Source organism: Macaca nemestrina, chromosome 3, assembly GCF_043159975.1.
Source record: "Macaca nemestrina isolate mMacNem1 chromosome 3, mMacNem.hap1, whole genome shotgun sequence".
Taxonomy (NCBI): Eukaryota; Metazoa; Chordata; class Mammalia; order Primates; family Cercopithecidae; genus Macaca; species Macaca nemestrina.
Window position 1 is genome coordinate 90,165,848 of NC_092127.1, and position 20,272 is coordinate 90,186,119.

At 38.6% G+C, this 20,272-nt stretch overlaps 1 protein-coding gene, 1 long non-coding RNA gene and 1 other non-coding gene across 9 annotated transcripts in view; 2 read left to right on the forward strand and 1 right to left on the reverse strand.

Annotated features, from left to right (window-relative positions):
- Positions 1–2,808, forward strand: part of LOC105486385 (uncharacterized) — a 43,838-nt gene extending 41,030 nt beyond the window's left edge. Inside the window, exon 3 of the long non-coding RNA XR_011621152.1 lies at positions 2,599–2,808. This is a non-coding gene — a long non-coding RNA (uncharacterized lncRNA). The remainder of the gene's footprint in view (positions 1–2,598) is intronic.
- Positions 1–20,272, reverse strand: part of LOC105486386 (methionyl aminopeptidase 1) — a 113,728-nt gene that overhangs the window by 83,540 nt on the left and 9,916 nt on the right. For 2 of the 7 annotated variants that reach the window (XM_011749259.3, XM_011749256.3), the window contains exons 1-2: positions 16,647–16,901; positions 16,506–16,555 (exon numbers count right to left, since the gene is read on the reverse strand). The exons of 1 other annotated variant lie outside the window; for it this stretch is intronic. The gene's annotated coding sequence lies outside the window, so the exon portion shown is untranslated. Of the gene's footprint in view, positions 1–15,080; positions 15,415–16,505; positions 16,902–20,272 lie in introns of those variants that run through there. 4 more of the 7 variants (XM_071093279.1, XM_071093276.1, XM_071093275.1 and 1 more) reach the window with 3 other exon arrangements.
- On the forward strand, positions 12,473–12,535 carry LOC112427495 (U7 small nuclear RNA). The gene has a single exon (XR_003019087.1). It is a non-coding gene; the product is annotated as a U7 small nuclear RNA (small nuclear RNA).

The following is a 20,272-nucleotide window of genomic DNA, read 5'->3' on the forward strand; positions in this document are numbered from 1 at the left end:
AATTAGTCAGGTGTGGTGGTGCACACCTGTAATCCCAGCTACTTGGGAGGCTGAAGCAGGAGAACCGCTTGAACTCAGGAGGCAGAGGTTGCAGTGAGCCAAGATCTCGCCACCGCACTCCAGCCTGGGCGACAGAGTGAGACTCTGTCTCAAGAAAGAAAGGAAGAAAGGAAGGAAGGAAGGAAGGAAGGAAGGAAGGAAGGAAGGAAGGAAGGAAGGAAGGAAGGAAGGAAGGAAGGAAGGAAGGAAGGAAGGAAGGAAGGGAAAGAAAGAAAGAAAGAAAGAAAGAAAGAAAGAAAGAAAGAAAGAAAGAAAGAAAGAAAGAAAGAAAGAAAGAAAGAAAGAAAGAAAGAAAGAAGAGAGAGAGAGAAGGAAGGAGGGAGGGAGGAAGGAAGGAAGGAAGGAAGGAAGGAAGGAAGGAAGGAAGGAAGGAAGGAAGGAAGGAAGGAAGGAAGAAAACAAAAGAAAAGATACCCAAAGGAGTTTCTTTACCCCTTCCACCATGTGAGGATACATAGAAGGCACCATCAATGACTAGTGGGCCCTCACCAGACACTGAATCAGTTGGCACCTTGAGCTTGGGCTTTCTCACCTCCAGAACTGTGAGTGATAAACTTCTGTTGTTTATAAATTACCGAGTTTAAAGTCTTTTGTTACAGGAGCCTAAAAAGACTAAGACACAAACCAAATATCCATCCAGTGATGAATGGACTTTGCTTTTTCCTAGAGATTAAGAACATTTTATTTGCCTTTCCAACTTTTATTTTAGGTTCAGGGGGTACACGTGCAGGTTTGTTACATGCGTAAATTGTGTGTCATGGAGGTTTGGTGTAGCGTTAATTTTGTCACCCAGGTAATCAGCATTCTACCTGGTAGGTGGTTTTTCAATCCTCACCCTCCTCCCACCCATGAGTGGACTTTTTTTTAAGCAAGTGCTATATCCCTATAATTTATATCATTCAGCCATATGAAGAAATGAATACATGCTACAACTCAGATAAATCTGAAAAACATTATAATAAGTGAAAGAAGCCAAACATTTAAAAAACCACATATTTTATGATTCCATTTCTATGAAATATCCAGAACAGGCAAATCCATAAAAAATAAATCAGTGATTTCTAGGGGTTTAGGGGAGGAGAAAATGGGGAGTGACTAAGGGTTTCTTTTTGGGTGGTAAAAATATTCTAGAGTTAGATAGTGATGATAGTTATACAGCTTTGTAAATATGCTAAAAGTCATTGAATTGTACACTGCAAAATGCTGTATTTTATGGTAGATTAATTATATTTCAATTTTAAAAATTTACTTTGCTCTGTGTCCTGTGGTTTCATGATTTAAAAAATAACTTTGAAGCAAAGCAAAAAGAAAAATAAAGATATAAAGGCTCACTCCTGGAAGTGCTCCCTCCTGAAAAGGACTTTACTGTTATTATTCCAATGTCTCTTGGTTTTCACACTTTTTCTGTCTTTTTTTATTCATACTTCTTGTTTAAAAGTTTGATGTTAGTCTTATTGCTTATTCAAAAGTAATTTTTTTTTCTTCCAAATGGTTTTAAGATTTCTCTCTTTGTTTTTGGCTTTCAGTAGTTTTGCTATATTTGTACATAGATGTGATTTTCTTTGTATTTATCCCGCTTGGAGTCTAGAGCTTACGAATGCTTTGGATGAATGTCTCTTGCCAGATTTTGAAAATTCTTAGCCAATACCTCTCATTACAACACATGTTAAAAATAACCTCCTGGCCGGGCATGGTGGCTCATGCCTGTAATCCCAGCACTTAGGGAGGCCGAGGTGGGTGGATCACCTGAGGTCAGGAGTTTGAGACCAGCCTGGCAAACATGACGAAAACCCATCTCTACTAAAAATACAAGAAAACAGTAGCTGGGCATGGTTGCGGGTGCCTGTATTCCTAGCTACTTGGGAGGCTGAGGCAGGAGAATTGCTTGAACCCAGGAGGTGGAGGTTGCAGTGAGCTGCGATCGTGCCATTGCACTCCAGTCTGGGTGACGGAGCGAGACTCTGTCTCAAAAAATAATAGTAACATAAATAAATAAAAATAAATTCCACTAAATTCCACAAACTTTCTCCTTCTCTTGCTCCTCCTCCAACAGGGTCTCACTGTATCACCCAGGCTGGGGTGCAGTGGTGTAATCTCAGCTCACTGGAGCCTCAATCTCCTGGGCTCAAGCCATCTTCCCACCTCAGCCTCCCAAGTAACTGGGACTGCAGGTGTATGTCACCACACCTGGCCAATTTTGTTTACTTTTCGTAGAGACGAGGACTCACTATGTTGCCCAGGCTGTTCTCGAACTCCTGGACTCAAGTGATCCTCCTTCCTCCGCCTCCCAAAGTGCTGGGATTACAGGTATGAGCCACCATGCCCAGCCCATGCCTTTCTTGGATGTGCAAAAAAGGTCTGGCCTTAACATAGACTGATGGATGACAATCCAAAGTGCTGAACAGCCCTACAAGATTCCTGCTCAATGCCATGGGCTTGAAAAAGAATGGAAAGAATGTGCATAAGGAATCCATAGTATCTGGGCAGAGAAAGAGTACAAGATAAAATCTGATGATTTCATAGTGTTTGTTTTGGCAGGAAACAATGTGATGTGTGAGTACCATCCAGAAGCAACAGAACAAGCTAGTAAAGGAAGTATACCTCTCCACCTCACGGATTTGGCAAGGGGATCCTAGGCCCTGAGCAGAGCAGCTGCTAATGGCTGGAGGCTGATTTTCATGTTCTCTATTCTCCACAGGAAACATTGTTTACTGAAAACGTTTTTGTCAAAGTGTGTAAAAAATAAAGGATTGCTCCATCCTATTTGTTATACTTTCTCTTGGATTATAATATACTTTTCTATAACGAGATTGCAACTTATTTTTAAATTTGAAAAAATGGCCGGGCACGGTGGCTCACACCTGTAATCCCAGCACTTGGGGAGGCCAAGGAGGGTGGATCACTTGAGGTCAGGAGTTAGAGACCTGCCTGGGCAACATGGCGAAACCCTGTCTCTACTAAAAATAGAAAATTAGCCGAGCATGGTGGCGCATGACTGCAATCCCAGCTACTTGGGAGGCTGAGGCATAAGAATTGCATGAACCTGGGAGGCGGAGGTTGTAGTGAGCCAAGATGCCACCACTGCACTCCAGCCTGGGTGACAAAGCAAGACCCCATCTCAAAAAAAAATTAAATAAATAAATGAATTTGAAAAAATGCCTCTACCTGTTCCTAAAAAATTAGCATCTATAGAATAATAACTAACATTTTATGAACGCTTACTACGGATGAGAGACTTTAAATATGTTAACTCATTTAAGAAGTTGCAGCATTCTTTAGTGTTTTCATCATGTTTTTTTTTTTTTTTTACACACACTTGGGCTGGGAAAGGGAGTCAGTGGATACAGTGGTATAAGTGTTGAGAATATAGTTGAAACTTTGGATATCCTATAAGTTTTTTTCCAATTTTTTTATTATGGTAAAATTATAAAATTTACTACTTTAACCATTTTTAAATAGTCAAGTGGCATGAAACATGTTGTTTTTGTTGTTGTTATTGTTGAGTTTTAGGAATTTACTATATTTTCTGGATATTAATCCCTTATTAGCTCTATGACTCGTAAATGTTTTCTCCCATACTGTGAGTTGCCTTTTACTTTGTTGATAGTGTCTTTGGGTGCACAAGATAGTTTGATTTTCATGAAAAAAAAAGTTGAGGAAAGAAATTTAAAAGGCACAAATAAATGGAAAAATACCCCATGTTCATGGATTAGAAGAATTAGAAGAATTAATATTGTTAAAATGTCCATACTACTCAAATCAATCTACAGATGTAATGCAATCTTTATCAAAATTCCAATGTCATTTTAGAAAATATAATCCTAAAATTCATATGGAACCATTAAAACAACAACAACAACAACAACAGAATAGCCAAGGCAATGATGAGTAAAAAGAACAAAGCTGGAGGCACCACAGTAACCTGACTTCAAAATATACTATATAGCAATTGTAACCCAAACAGCGTAGTACTGGGAATAAAAAAAATAGATACATTAATCAATGGACCAGAACAGAGATCCCAGAAATGAACTCACACATGTACAGTCAATTGATTTTCAGCAAAACTGCCAAAAATGCACAGTGGGAAAAGGATAGTCTCTTCAAGAAATTGTGCTGAGAAAACTGGATATCTATGTGCAGAAGAATGAAAATGGACCCTTACCTCACGCTGTATACAAAATCAACCCAAAGTGGGTTAAAGGTCAGAAACTGTAAAACTACTGAAAGAAAACATAGAAGAGAAACTTTGTAACATTTTTCCGGACATGATTTTTTTTTTTTTTTTGAGTTGGTTCCCAAAGCACATGAAATAAAAGCAAAAGTAGACAAATGTGATGTCATCAAACTAAAAAACTTCTGCACAGCAAAAGAAACAATGAATAGCGTGAAGACTCAACCTACAGATTGGGAGAAAACATTTGTAAGCCAAAGCGCTACATCCAAAAGGAGGTAGTATTCAAAATATATAAGGAACTCAATAGTAAGAAAACAAAAAAATTCAATTTAAAAATAGGCAAAAAGGTCAAGCACAGTGGTTCATACCTGTAGTCCTAGCTACTCTGGAGGATGAGGGAGAATTGCTTGAATCCAGGAGTTTGATGCTACAGTGAACTATGATGGTGCCACTGCACTCCAGCTCAGGAGCAAGATCCTGTCTCAAAAAAAGGTTGGTGGGGACAAGGACCTTGAATAGATATTTCTCAAAAAAAAGAAGATGTACAAATGGCCAGTAGATAGGTGAAAAAATGTTCTACTTCACTAATCATTAGAGAAATGCACATTAAAACTACAAAGCACCTCACATATGTCAGAATGGCTAGTCTCAAAAAGACAAAAGATAAATGTTGGCAAGGATGTGGAAAAAAGGCAGCCCTGTAAAATTGTTGGTGGGAGTGTAAATTAACGCAGCCATTATGGAAAACTGTGTAGAGGTTTCTCAAAAATTAAAAATAGAATTCAATATGATCCAGTAATCCAATTCTGGGTGTTTACTCAAAAATTTTGAAATCAATGTGTCAAAGAAATATCTGTACTTCCATGACCATTGCAGTGTTATTCACAGCAGCAATATTATGGAATCAATCTAAGTGTCCACCAACAGAAGAATGAATAAAGAAAATGTGGCACATACACACAGTGGAATACCATTCAGCTTTCAGTTATTTTCAACCACTTAGATGGAATTAGAGAGCATTATGCTAAGTGAAATAAGTCTGGCACAGAAAGACAAATTACTGTTTGTTCTTACTTAGATATGAAATCTAAAACAATCAAATTCATAGAAGTAGAGAGTAGAATGGTAATGAGATGCTGGAGGGTGGGGGACATGGGGAGATGATGGTCAAAGGGCTACAAGTCTCAGTTAGACAAGAGGAATAAGGTGGTTTTAAAAAAATCTATTGCACAGGGTGGTGAGCATAGTTAATAATAGTGTATTGTATATTTCAAAATTGCTAACAAAGCAAATTTCAAACGTTCTCACCACAAAAGATAATAAGTTTTTGAAGTGATAAATATGTTAATTAACTTGGTTTAATTTTTCCACATCATATTCATAAATCGTAACATCATTTTGTACCCCACAAATATATGTAATTATCAATTTATACTGAAATTTTAAAAATAAATTTCAATTACACATATATTCTATTACTTCTTCATGTGCCATATGGTTTCTAAGCTCTTTTCTATTTCTATCCTTTGTTTTCTCCAAGTTTTTGTTTGAATATTTCGGACAAAAAGCTGGAAATTGTACTGGGAGCCCAGAATATTGTTATTTGGTTGTTCTTTCTCCTAATATTGTAATTCAAAAAAGAAAAAAAAACTCTCCTACTTCATGCCAAAAAGGCATACGTCTGACTGTCTGTGTTTGAGGCTAGGAGACTCAGAAGAGTTTATCTATTTTTCTTTTATTCTCCTACTCAGCTCCTAAAGTCACAGCTTTCTGTGCTCCAGATCTCCTATTTCACTCTCATTTTCTTTGATCTTATGGGTCTGTACATATATTTTACTCTTTTGCTGCCTCTTTAATAAAATTTTGAGTAGAGGAGAAAATAAATGTATATGGTCATTTTACCATGTTTAATAGGAAGTCATATATACACATACGTGATGCTATTCAATGCTGGCAAGCCTGCCACAAAGCAAAGCATTGTCATAGATTTCTGATGATAACACATTTTTTGAATGAATCTTTAAATTTCATTTCCTTTCTGAGAAAAAAGCCTAAATATAAAATCTAAAATTCAAAATTAAGAGTACTTTCCATACATAAAGATATAATAGCATACTTTATGAAAGTGAAAACTTAGGTCAACCTAAAAAGATCTGAGACTAGATAAATAAATCATGGAAACTGCAAGTAATGTAAAATTGTACTATACTAAAATCTAAAATTCAAAATTAAGAGTACTTTCCATACATAAAGATATAATAGCATACTTTATGAAAGTGAAAACTTAGGTCAACCTAAAAAGATCTGAGACTAGATAAATAAATCATGGAAACTGCAAGTAATGTAAAATTGTACTATACTTTAAATTTCTTTGTAAAGGTATATATTAGCATTCATAGAGAAATGCTATTATATATTGTTAACTGAAAAGGCAAGAATTAAAAAATTTTCTAAAAATAAACACAATCACAGCCAGGCACAGTGGAACATGCACATGTAATTCCAGGTACTCAGGAAGCTGAAGCAGGAATATCATTTGATCCCAGGAGCTGAAGTGCAGCCTAGGTAACACAGTGAAATCCTAGTTCTAAAACAACAATAATAATAATATAATAAATGAAACACACAACGCAAAACAAAAGAATAAGTATAGAGGAAAGGCCAGGCGCGGTGGCTCACTCCTGTAATCCCAGTACTTTGGGAGGCCGAGGTAGGGGCATCACTTGAAGTCAGGAGTTCGAGACCAGCCTAGCCAAAATGGCAAAACCCCATCTCTACTAAAAATACAAAATTAGCCAGGCGTGGTGGTGCACGTCTATAATCCCAGTTACTCGGGAGGCTGAGACAGGAGAATCACTTGAACCCAGAAGGTGGAGGTTGCAGTGAGCCAACATTGTGCCACTGCACTGCCACTTGGGCAACACAGCAAGACTCCATCTCAAGAAAAAAAAATATAGAGAGAGGAAACATACCTAAATATAGATAATACCTATCTTTAGTTGGACAACGACAGTTTTTTTCTTTATACTTTTCCAAATTTTCTAGTATCAATTAACGAATATGTACTTTCTTAAAATTAAGGGGTTGAGGCCAGGTGCAGTGGCTCACATCTGTAATCCTAGCACTTTGGGAGGCCTTGGTGGGAGGGTCGCTTGAGGTTAGGAGTCATGACCAGCCTAGGCAACGTGGTGAGACTCCTGTCTCTACAAAAAATACAAAAATTAGCTGGGTGTGGTGGCACACACCTGTGGTTCCAGCTACGTGAGGCTGAGGCAGGAGGATTGGTTGAGCCTAGAAGGTTGAGGCTACAATGAGCCGTGATCGCATCCCTGCACTCCAGCCTGGGTGTCAGAGTGTGACCGTTTCTCAAAAAAAAATTTTTTTTTATAAATTAAGGGGTTGATTTTATCATTACACATTGTCTACATGAATTGAAATATCACACTGAACATCATAAGTACATACAATTATGTGTTAATTTAAAATAATTTTAAAAGAAGGGGAAAAGCTATTTTTAAAAGAAGGAACATTATTTTTAAACTTACATAGTATGCTATTTACAATAATGTAATGCCCACATTATTTGTCCAAACTTTTCTATTTCTTTTTAATTTATTACAAGGTCTAGATTTCAGTTCAGATATAACAATGGAGAATTCTACATCAGCATTTCTAAAAAGTAGCATGAGAAAGAGTTCTGGACTCACAAGCCTAACACACTGCAGGTACTATCCTTTCTACTTTTCACGGAAAACAACATGTTTCATTCTATAATTCAGCCTCAAAATTAGTTGACTAAAATTTTGTGCTACTACAATTCTACCATCTAAAATGCAATGCCTCAGATAAATATCAACCAAGCATTACAAAGTTTAATTGGAAATATGTGTTGCATATCTGGTTTTCCTCAATACCATTTAACAAATTAAAATGGCAAGTGGTGTCATCTGCTATTCCTTTGAGGTTAGCAGGAGATGCTGAAGGGTTGCTTGAATTGATTTCTGCTGACGTATTATACAATGTATTACAAAACTGTTCTAAGATTGATTATAGAGGCAAGTTGAACTAAAAGTAATTTTTTACAAAGTGGGTCTAGGGATGTGGTATAAAATAAGCACCATTCTGATTTCTGTCTTGAGTGCTTGTGACAAATTTAAAATAAGTGGAAAATGAGTAATTAGACTTAAGACAAATATCCATAAATTGTGGAATATTGGATATGTACATTAACACCAAAGCCTCATTGCAAAACTTTATTTCTCATTTGAACTGCAAAAGTAATACATCACACAGACTAGTAGGATCTAAAAACTTGATTCTCCAGGAACATGACATTTTTGTGTTAGGAAATAACCTTTTATATTCTGCTTGAGTTCATAACAACCCTTTTAGCAGAAAGAGGCCCAGAAAGAGGAATTCTTTCCTACCTTCCAGTTTGGGCTTAAATTACACAGAATAATTTGTCATGTCTTCCAAGTAGACAGCAGGAAAGACAACTACATCACACCAAACCAGCTTGGAAATGAAAGAAAAGCCTCTGTTTGATAGACATTTATCAGCTTCTTACAAGCCCCTCTCCAGCTGCCGTTCCACACTGCTTAGTGGTACACTCACATGAAGTGAGTTTACTGATTTCTGTTGCTTCTTTTCTTAGCAAAATAGTACTTTTACATCAGTCCTTTCTGGTTACTCTATTTACATATCTTCATGTCTCTCAAAGGAACACACACCACATAGCATATAAATTAGGAATTTTATAGTATCCATTCACAGATTTTGATTTATGGCAGGACTCCATTTCAGCTCTATTCTGGGCATGTCTGAAAGCAGTGCAAGAGATGAGATCCACAGGGGCTAGCAGAGAAGTCTCAAAGGAGAGGTCAGACATGCTGCCAAGGTCAGAACGCCTTTGTGAGAATGCCACTACACCCAGCTGTGAGTCCAGCTGCTGTTGTGAGAACGACCACCGTGACTGTGTGATGCTATTTAATTAAATGTCTCTTGGTAATTCAAAAAGTGGCAATATGCAACCTGGGATTGCATAAGCCATCCACTTTGCTTTATCTCAGTCTTATCAGCATCAAAATGAATAATGCAATTGAATAATGCATTTCAGTCTCCTTCCATATCTTACAGTTAAATCATATTTCTTCTCAAAACACTTGCTGCAGTTAGGCAAGTTTTTTTCCAATAATAGTCTTTACTACAAGAATATAAGTAATGTGTCTTTAGGGATTCTCAAGTAATTTTATATTCATTACTGTTTATTACATGTATTCTGATATTTTTTAATTTTTTAAAAAAATTCGTCAGTACATACTAGGTGTATATATTTATGGGGCACATGAGATATTTTGCTACAGACATATATTGCATAGTAATCACATCAGGGTAAATGGAGTGTCCATCACATCAAGCATTTATCCTTTCTTTGTGTTACAAACAATCCAATTATATTATTTTAGTTATGTTAAAATGTATGATTATTGTTGTACTGTAGTAATCCTGTTGTGCTAATTCATTCTAACTACATTTTTGTACCTGTTAACCACTCTCTCTTCAACTATCTTTCCCAGCCTCTGGTAGCCATCATTCTACTGTCTATCTTCATGAGTTCAATTGTCTTAATTTTTTAAGCTCCCACTATTCTGATATTTTTTACAAAGATGAACAGGATAGGCTTTCGATTCCTAACATCATTTCATCTTACTTAAAGCAATGCTATTGTCTATAAATACTTGAGTCTCTAATTTAGAAAAACTGAATAGGACATGCCATAAAACATTTTTGGAGGACTCTGAAAAATCTGATATTAATGAAACTGCTCTTTTAAGGCTTCTGTCCTCTTTGAAAATAAACAACAGTACAGGTCCCTGAACAGAATTATGTTATGCTCCTGATAGTTTGGAATGCTGAATAACATTGAAAGAAAATATTTACCCTAATAACATTTCTTTTTTCTTTTTCACTTAGGAAGTAAGCATTTGATGAATTTCTGGGATTGTTGAAAGAATCTTCCTTACTAATACTGTTAGTGATATTCAAAGATTGAAATGCAATCAACGGTTTAGTAAGAATATTCTTGGCTTAATTGAAAAGCTGGATTATCGGTCTCAATTCAGAAAATAAAGGAACAGATCCTAACATAAAGATATTTCACAGAATACAAGCAGAGAGCACTGCTTGTAAAAAAAAAGCTAGACTGCCTGGCTAGAATCCTAGCTCTGCTGCTTACTGGCTATGTGATCTTTGAAATATTGTCAACTTTAACCATCTTAGCTTCCTTATCTGTAAAATGGGTATATTATTTGGAAGGGCGAACAGACTATACAGCATTTAGAACAATGTCTGGCCCACGGTTAGCAATACATAAGTGTTTGCTTTTAGTCTTCTTCTCACAGGGTCTGCCACGATTACAACTCCTTGTGAGGTAAGCTCAGAAAAGCTTGAGAACCGGCCGGGCGTGGTGGCTCACACCTGCAATCCCAGCACTTTGGGGGCAGAGGCAGGTGGATCACTTGAGGTCAGGAGTTCAAGACCAGCCTGGCCAACATGGTGAAACCCCATCTCTACTAAAAATATAAAAATTAGCCTGGCTCGGTGGCACAAGCCAGTAACCCATCTACTTGGGAGGCTGAGGCAAGAGAATCACTTGAACCCAGGAGGCAGAGGTTGCAGTGAGCTGAGATCTCACCACTGCACTCTAGCCTGGGCAAGAGAGGAAGCCAGCTCAAAAAAAAAAAAAAAAAAAAAAAAGAAAAGAAAAAGAAAAAAAAAGAAAGAAAAGCTTGAGAACTCCTATCCCTGGCTGCAGCTTGGATCAGGCATAAGCAAATGATTCAGGAGTGATAGCCTTGTCCAACAGAGGTGGCCATGACTGAATGAATGGATCAATATTCTCTCTTACAAAGCTGAGTGTACAACACACAGAATAAGTCAGCAGTTTATCACGGGGGTAGAATTCAAAAAAAAGAAAAGAACAAAGCCAACCTTTTCTCACCCAGAGAAAAGGCAATGATCAGAAGCCATGAGACAATAAAAGCCAAGAGTAGTCAGAAACCATGAATGGCAAAAGCTAAGAAAGACAATGGAGAGAAGTCAGTTCATTGCTCAGTAGCAGGAATAGCAGCTACAGAGATTAGCTGAGTCACCAGAATGGTATAGGACTGCAACAGGAATCTACAGCAGCATGAGAACACAATGGCAAGAACTGGTAATATCCCAAATGACTTTCCAGATTCATTCCAACACGGGTGAAAGGACTGGCTGTAAGACAGAAATTTGTCTTCTTTACTTTAACGTCCCATTACCTAAGATTCCCTGAGCATGTCGTTTTGTCTTATGATTAGAAAGAGCCTAACTGTCCTTGCAACCACTGTGATCCATTGAAACTCAGAAGTGAGCTTGATTCTTGTCTTTTCTGATAACTCAGGTATAGTGGGGAGGGGGGAAATATCAGTTCTCAGGTATAGATATGCAAAAAATTTTGTACATCAAGATACTTTCTGATTCTGAGTAATACTCCCCCACCCACAATTTTACCCAGCATGTAGAAATTTAACTTTGTTCGTTCTTCAAGCTTGATGCCAGTCTCCCCACGGCTGTTCATGGTTCTGGAATCTTATGCAGTACCAGGGTATCAAGGAGGTAACAGAAAGACCCACTGGTCGTTGACCCACTCTTCATAGTCCTGTCCATGCTCTTTCTGAATCATCCCTTCAGGTCCAGTAGCACTTAGCTGCTTCCACACCAGGTTTGCAGCATGGGCATTTTTTGCCAAGGCTGAGAATTTCATACTTTGGGGTCTCTTGCTCTCTCCCTAGCAATACTACCACAAATCTGGATCAGGGTCCTCATGTCCAAAATACAAGTTCCTCTGGTATTATCGAGTGTGTGGGATATTGTTTTATCAACTGAGCAAAGTTCTTTACTTCAGCTTTCTGCAAGTCATTTTATCTTTTCCCGCTATTTCTCTCCTTTACTGAGGCTTAGCCTTTTGAAATAAAACCAGACAGTTTTCCAGGCAAGTTCAACATCCATCCTTACAACAGACTTCCCCTTGAAGAAAGCACAGATCTGGCTAATATGAGAGGAAGGAAAGGGAAAAATAAATGAAGATAAAAGTTAAATATTTTAAAATATTTTTGTTCTCATTTTTTTTTTCTTTTTGCCTTAGATACTTGGAAGCCAAGATTGGAATTTCATGCTCAGTACCCACAGACTAAGAATATTTGCCAGTGTTACATCTCTTTTAGAATTTGTCTAGCAGCTTTTCCAGTTTTCACCGGCGGGGAAAAAGAAGTAAAAAAAGAAGGCTGAGCATGGTGGCTCACACCCGTAATCCCAGCACTTTGGGAGGCCAAGGCAGAAGGCTAGCTTGAGCCCAGGAGTTTGAGACCATCTGGGCAGTAAAACAAAACCTCATCTTCACAATAAAGAAAGAAAGAAAAGGAAAAAATAATATTTATTAGTTTATTTTTCTTAAATTTTGATTTCTGTCAGTCTTGTTTCACTTTGTTACTAATGCCTACTAATATGCTTTCCTACTTACTTAAATCAGTATTGATTTTTTAAAAACTGGTAAAATTCATTGCAGCCATGTGGGAGTAGCTAGAGTTTAGTAGGTTACAGGAATAAAGACATGCTGAAGCTATCCTGCAGGACTCAAGGGGACAGAACATGATTTGAGAATTGAAAATTCCTTCTTGATGTCCAGCTGTTCTGGTAACTGGGTAGCTTCTAATGGCTCCATTGTATGCTCCACTATAATGGAGACAATTATTCTGAATCTGATTGTCCTTCCAATAAGTCACCAATACGTGTACCCTCTTCTTTTGCTCAACATAATGGCCTCTGTTGTATTAGCTTCTCCTTCTTGGCTTCTCCTGCTTGTAGGCTTCTACTAATTACATTTCTCTTTTTCTTTCAGTTTTTGCCTTTGCTAACAGTTGAACTCCTTTCAAAGAAAGGTGATATTCTTCAGTCTAGTTAGCTACAATTATCTCCGTTGAACAGTCTTCATGACCAGACAAATCATAGGTTTTTGACTGAACGATGTGTAGCTTTTCCTTGGATTAGATAACTGCTCTCATTCACATCAATTGTGGTTAAGGTGACAGGGTCGTCTTATACAAGAAAAGAACTACACACAGAAGTAATATTCTAGAAGAAGACTATAGGGAAAATCCTTTCTAAGAGACTGTAAGCAGACAGCTATCTTAAGGCTTAGCTTATTCAGTATTGCTGTTAAAAGTAAGATGCATAAGGCAAATATTACTCTCAGGATGGTATACATATATCCTTCCTCTTTGGGAATAAAATCCCACCCCAACTCATGAAGACATTGTTTGGTCCTACGACTTCTATGAGACAATGACCAAAGTGTAAATTGGTACATTCTCACAGTCTAGGTTATTTAGTCTTAAATAAGAACTTATACAACATTGTAACCTGTGACTACAAAATGAAATTCCACTTTCTATTTGTACCTAAGTTATTATAACATAAGTTGCCCAGCGGCCCCCTAAATATTCCCAACATTTCTGATGACAACTTCTAATCTCTAGATTATTTTGTAGATCTATTTGCTCAATGCCTTAGTCTGTTTAGTGTTGTTATATTTTGTTTTATTTTATTTTATCTTTTTTGGAGATAGGATCTCACTCTGTTGCCCAGGCTGGAGTGCAGTGGTATGATCATAGCTCACTGTAACCTTGAATTCCTGGACTCGAGTGATCCTCTGGCCTCAGCCTTCTGAATAGGTAGGACTACAGGCACATATCACCATACCCAGCTAATTTTTAAATTTTTTTTGTAGAGGCAGGGTCTCACTATGTTGCCCAGGCTGGTGTTGAACACATGGGCTCACCCCTGCCTCCCAAAGTGCTGGGATTATAGGCATGAGCCACTGCACCTGGCTTGTTTAGTGTTGCTATAAAGGAATACTTGAGGCTGAGTATTTTATAAAGAAAAGAGGTTTATTTAGCACACAGCTCTGCTGGCTGGAACATTCAAAATTGGGCATCTGGTGAGGGCCTCAGGCTGCTTTCACTCATGGCAGAAGGCAAAGGGAAGCTGGTATGTGCAGAGACACAGTGAGAGAGGAATGAGAGAGACAGAAGTGCCAGGCTCTCTCTTTTTTTTTTTTTTTTTTTAGATAGAGTCTCTCTCTGTCGCCCAGGCTGGAGTGCAGTGGCATGATCTCAGCTCACTGAAACCCCCACCTCCCAGGTTCAAGTGATTCTCCTGCCTCAGCCTCCCAAGTAGCTGGGATTATAGGCATGCACCACCACAACTGGCTAATTTTTGTACTTTTAGTAGAGATGGGGTTTCACCATATTGGCCAGGCTGGTCTTGAACTCCTGACCTCAGGTGATCTGCCCACCTTGGCCTCCCAAAGTGCTGGGATTACAGGCATAAGCCACTGCGCCCAGCAAGGCTCTCTTTAACAACCAGCTTTCAATGGAACTAAGAGAGTGAGAACTCACCACCCCCACAGTGAGGAGGTTAATCCAGTCATAAAGCATCCACCTCCATGACCCAGATATTTTCCATTAGGCCCCATCTCCAACATTGGGGATCAAATTTCAACATGAGGTTTTGGGGGACAAATATCTAAACTATAGCACCCAGCTTCCACTAGCTTGTAGATACAAATAAGTCACATTCAGTGGAATAACCCGGTAGTCACAGGCTCACAGCACCTGCATAATGCAGGACTTCAGTCTCCTTTTAAAATGTCAGTTTCTAGAGGTGATTTTAGGAATCTTCAGTGGGTGTCTCACATATGCTCACAAACACACACTGATTCAGCAACCACCCACCAGGCACCACATTTGCTTACTGGAGCTATAGTTCTTCCACCAGCACTGTGCTTCCCCAGAGGATCTGGTTCTGCTCTGTTGACATGGTAATTTCTTCTGGGTTTTGCAGTGTTCAGGGAGGCCTCTGGATCATTTGATGAGCACTGGAGGCACCAAATTCCCTATAGATGCTGCAGAGCCTGGACATCAGCTTCTGCCTCTGCTCCACCAGGCAGGGCAGTTCTCACTGGTCTCAACCACTCCTCTGCCTGTTAGTGCCTCTCTCTTTAGGCAATGCCTTCACCACTATCTCTCACCAAGCACCACCACAAAGGCACTGAAAGAAGCATGCTTCTCTTCCTCTAGGATTCAATTCTGCAGGAGGAATTCAAACCAGTGGCATCAGTGTTTTACAACCTTCAGTGAAATAGCACTTTCGATTTTTACTTACAGACCACTCTTTCTCTAGGTCCCAGACACCCACTCAGGGGACTTGTATATGATAAGAAACTGAAGGATAGCCACCAGCCTGCCTACAGAGCACTATTTTCCTCCTACGAAGGCTCTCTTACAAACTCAAGTTTATTGTTTCTGACTCAGCTTTTCTTCAACGTGATTTCTCCCAAGAGGGAAATTTTTCCTTATAAAAGTGATACCTACTGGGCCCACACTACCAGTTTGCCAGACATCCCTGTTCATGTTTGGAATTCACCTAACTTCAAATTGAGATTCCCTTCTGTGCTTGGATACTCTTTGGTACATTGTCCTTTCCCAGTTTCATCTAGTGGAAATATCTTCAAGTAATGCACAAATACATATGCTGTCTCTGCCACTGAAAGAGAACCAAGACATCCCCACAGACATTAGCAAGTGATAACATAATGATTAAAAATACTGTTGAGATTAGAAAAACAAAATCCACTTCATTTGTGTCAGAGCCAACTGCTTAGTCTAATATGTACCATTACAGACTTGCAGTTTTCAGCAACTTTACAGAAATTTCTTCAAAAATAATAAATCATTGAAATCTAGAATCTTAGAATAATTTAGAAAGCTGTCAGTAGTTCACAGAACTCAATAACAAAAGGCCGGGCGTGATGGCTCACGAGACCATCCTGGGTAACACAGTGAAACCCCATCGCTACCAAAAAAAAAAAATACAAAAAATTAACCAGGTGTGGTGGCACGCACCTGTAGTCGCAGGTGCTCAGGAGACTGAGAGAGGAGAATCACTTGAACCCGGGAGGCAGAATTGCAGTGAGCCAAGATTGCGCCACTGCACTCCAGCCTGGGTGACAGAGTGAGATTCTGTCTCAAATAAATAAATAAATAAATAAAATAAAATAAAATAAAATGGAGAGTAAATGGAATGGAGGATGTGCCTGACACTGCCCATTTCGCCTTTTGCTTCCCTCTCCACTGTGCTCCATTCTTCTCCATCATGCTCTGTGCCCTGGGAAGCTTACCTGCATTGGTGGACTTGTTTATCCTCTGGATTCTAGTTGGGTTTAGCTAGCTTGGAGGTAAGAGGGTGGGGAGAGAGTGAAGTATTCGAGATATTTATTCCTTTGTACCCTTCCCCTACCATGTTTCCATGGCTCACTCACTCTCTCTGCTGAAGTCCACAAGTTCTGTCTAGAGTCCTGCTCTGTACACTTCTCTCTCTGGGTCCTGGCAGAGTTCCTTCCCCTCAGCCTTCAAACCTAGATATTCAGTTGTAACAGTCCCCCACACACCCTAAAGCCAGCCTGGGAACACTATACCATGTCCTGTTGGCTCCCTAAACTTTGCCCATGTTTGTAAATAATTCCCTTACTAAAAATCTCCTATAATTACGCAGGCTAATATGCCACTCATTTCTTGCTGTTACCTTAATACTGTTGCTGTGATTACGGGAATCATTTAACATGCCTCTACATTTTCATAATTGTGAAATCACAATGTATCTTATCAGTGATGCGTAGGTTCCATTGTGCCTCTTGGTCCCTGACCCAAAGCTGTTGTGAAATCAATGGCATATAATCATAATACATAGTCATATAATCAATGGCTTGTTAGAATTGAGGAACTATGGTATATAGTGAAAGATACTCTAGTGAAGGGCTGAAAAGGCCTATCTCAGATTCTTGTGGAAAAAAGACCATTTGAATTTTACTCTATAGGCAACCGAGAGCAATTGCTTGGCTTCTAGAATAGAGTGCCGTAATTAGGTTTGTGATATAAAAAATAATAAACTTTCAACAGTATGAAGGGTGGACTGAATATAGAGGTCTGAATACAGGAAGGCCAATTAGGCTGCTGTTGCAATAATTCAGATGAAAAGCAGTGAAGGTCCAAGTAGGGCAATTAGAGTAGAAATAAAGAGGATGAGATAGATATAGATATAACAGCCTGATGAGCCGCTACAGTGGCAAGAAAAAGTGGTTAAATCATAATAGCTCAAGTATTGGGTTTATGACCTACAGCAAATCTGAAAGGATAGGTACAGACCCACAAAGCTTCTTTCTCCTAGGCGCTAGGAACAATAGCACCATCTATGTGGAAACTAGGGAAGAGTTCTCAATCTTATACCAATAACTTTTCTTTTTTCTTTTTTTTTATTGAGATAGGGTCTCTCTATATCATCCAGACTGGTCTCAACCTGCTGGGCTCAAGTAATCCTCCCAACATACCAAGAACTGTGAAGGTCATAGGATAATAACAATTAAAACTGGATGATGGGACGGGCATGGTGACTCATGCCTTCAAAACCCAGCACTTTGGGAGGCTGAAGCAGAAGGCTCACTTGAGCCCAGAAGTTCAAGACCAGTTTGGGCAACATACTGAGACTCCGTCTCTATTTTTAAAAGATGGAAGAAACATAACATAAAAAATGAAACTGGATGATGGGTAAATGAGATTTATTGTTATTCCTCCAGCTTTTGTTTAATGTTTGGAGATTTTTATATTAAAAAATTTAAATAATTTTTTAAATTTTGAGAAACATCTCTCAAATACAGAAGAATTTGGACTAAATTGAAGAAAAAATAGAAAGACAAAAACATTAGAGGTTAGGAACACAGTCTGTAAGCAAGATTGAGTTCATTTCTAAATCAGAAACCAAGACCCACAAAATATTCAAGCTTCCCATAGCTTCAGCCCTCTTCCTCTCTCTCTCTTAAGCCATAGAAGGGGATAATCCTAATTCTAAAACTTATAAAGCCTTGACTGTGTGCCAGGAACCATTTCATACATGTTACAAGCATTAACTCATTCAATCCTAACTGTATTCTCCTGTTACAGATAAGGAAACTGAGCCACAGAAAAGTTCAGAAGTCCAAGAGTGGCTGGGCACGGTGGCTCATACTTGTAATCCTAGCACTCTGGGAGGCCAAGGCAGGTGGATCATGAGGTCAGGAGATTGAGACCATCCTGGCCAACACGGTGAAACCCCATCTCTACTAAAAATACAAAAATTAGTTGGGTGTGGTGGTGCGTGCCCGTAATCCCAGCTACTTGGAAAGCTGAGGCATGAAAATCACTTGAACCCAGAAGGCAGAGGTTGCAGTGAGCTGAGATCACGCCACTGCACTCCAGCCTGGCGACAGAGCAAGACTGTCTCAAGAAAAGAAAAAAAAAAAAAGAAATCCAAGGGCACACAGATGGTAAACAACAGACAAAATCAGACATTCTTGTTCCAGAAGCTGAGTTTGTACACACTGCATATCACAGAATATAGTGTAGACGTTATTACAAAGAGAATATACCCATTCCTAATATTATGGTACAGTTTACAGTTCCCAGGTAAAAAGAGAGTGGACAGTCAAACAGAATTCACCAACATTTTTTGGGTGAAAAGCAGATTTGGACGGAACTGCTCATAAATGAACCATGGAAAAAGTCTACTATAATAAATAAGTACACAAACTAAAAGAAAGAAAACATCATGGTACTATTGGATAATAGTTCAGAAAAAATAAAGGTTTTTATATAAAAGTTTTTATATGACACACTCTATAAAGGTTTTTATATAACACATTAAGCCAAAAAAATTGCTAAACAATCCAAAGATTTAAACTTAAGATCTAAAAACATGAAACTACATAAAAAATAATTAAATACACACACACACACACACACACACACACTCAGTGTGCAGATGGGTAGATTAAAAATATATATATAAATAGGGCCAGGTGCAGTAGCTCACCTGTAAGTGCCTGTAACCCTAGAACTTTGGGAGGTTCACAAGGCAGGAGGATCACTTGAGCCTGGAGTTTGAGACCAACCTGGGCAACACAAGGAGATCCTAGCTCTACAAAATTTTTTTAAAAAATTAGCCAAGCACGGTGGTGCACATCTGTAGTCCTAGCAACCCAGAGGGGTGAGGTGGAAGGATCACTTGAGCCCAGGAGGCCAAGACTGCAGTGAGCCATGTTCACACCACTACACTCCAGCATGGGTGACAGAATGAGACCTTGTCTCAAAAAAAAGTATAACATGCATACTTTTATATTATAAATATTTATATATACTATGAATATATATATTTTATATGCATATATTACATATAAGATATTTTAAAAATATTGATAATTATTCAGGATTGATAATATTTGGGATTGAGCATAGCAATGGGAACATGGTGAGCATATTCAGGGAGGTAATGAAAGACAAGAGTTGTTAAAAAATGAAAAGATTACATAAGTGTCTGTAAACAATTATTCTTCATTATAAGAATCAATAACAAGGATGGCATCAGTGCAAGGCTGGACAGGCAGTTGCTAGGCAGATGTACTCACAGAAATATTTTTTGTGTACTGTTGTGATGGTTTTGTGCAAGGTTGTGGTTTTTGCAGTCTTTTTTGATAGTTTTAATCAGGTATACAAGCGTGACAACCCTCCCCTTGTGGCCTTCTCTGGCTCCATATTTCAGGATTTGACACAAGTGACTCCTTTTTGATCCTGACAACTTTCATATGTCCCCCTTTTGATCAAAATCTTTTTCTACAAGCATTGCTGATCAGTTATCCCATAGTTAGGGTTGTTTTGTTTTGTTTTGTTTTTGTTTTTTCCTACTTTTAAAAAAAGTAGGCCAGGTGTGGTGGCTCACGCCTGTAATCCCAGCACTTTGAAAGGCCAAGGCAGGCAGATCACTTGAGCTCAGAAGTCCGAGACTAGCCTGGCCAACATGGTGAAATCCTGTCTCTACTAAAAATACAAAAATTAGCCGGACATGGTGGTGCATGCCTGT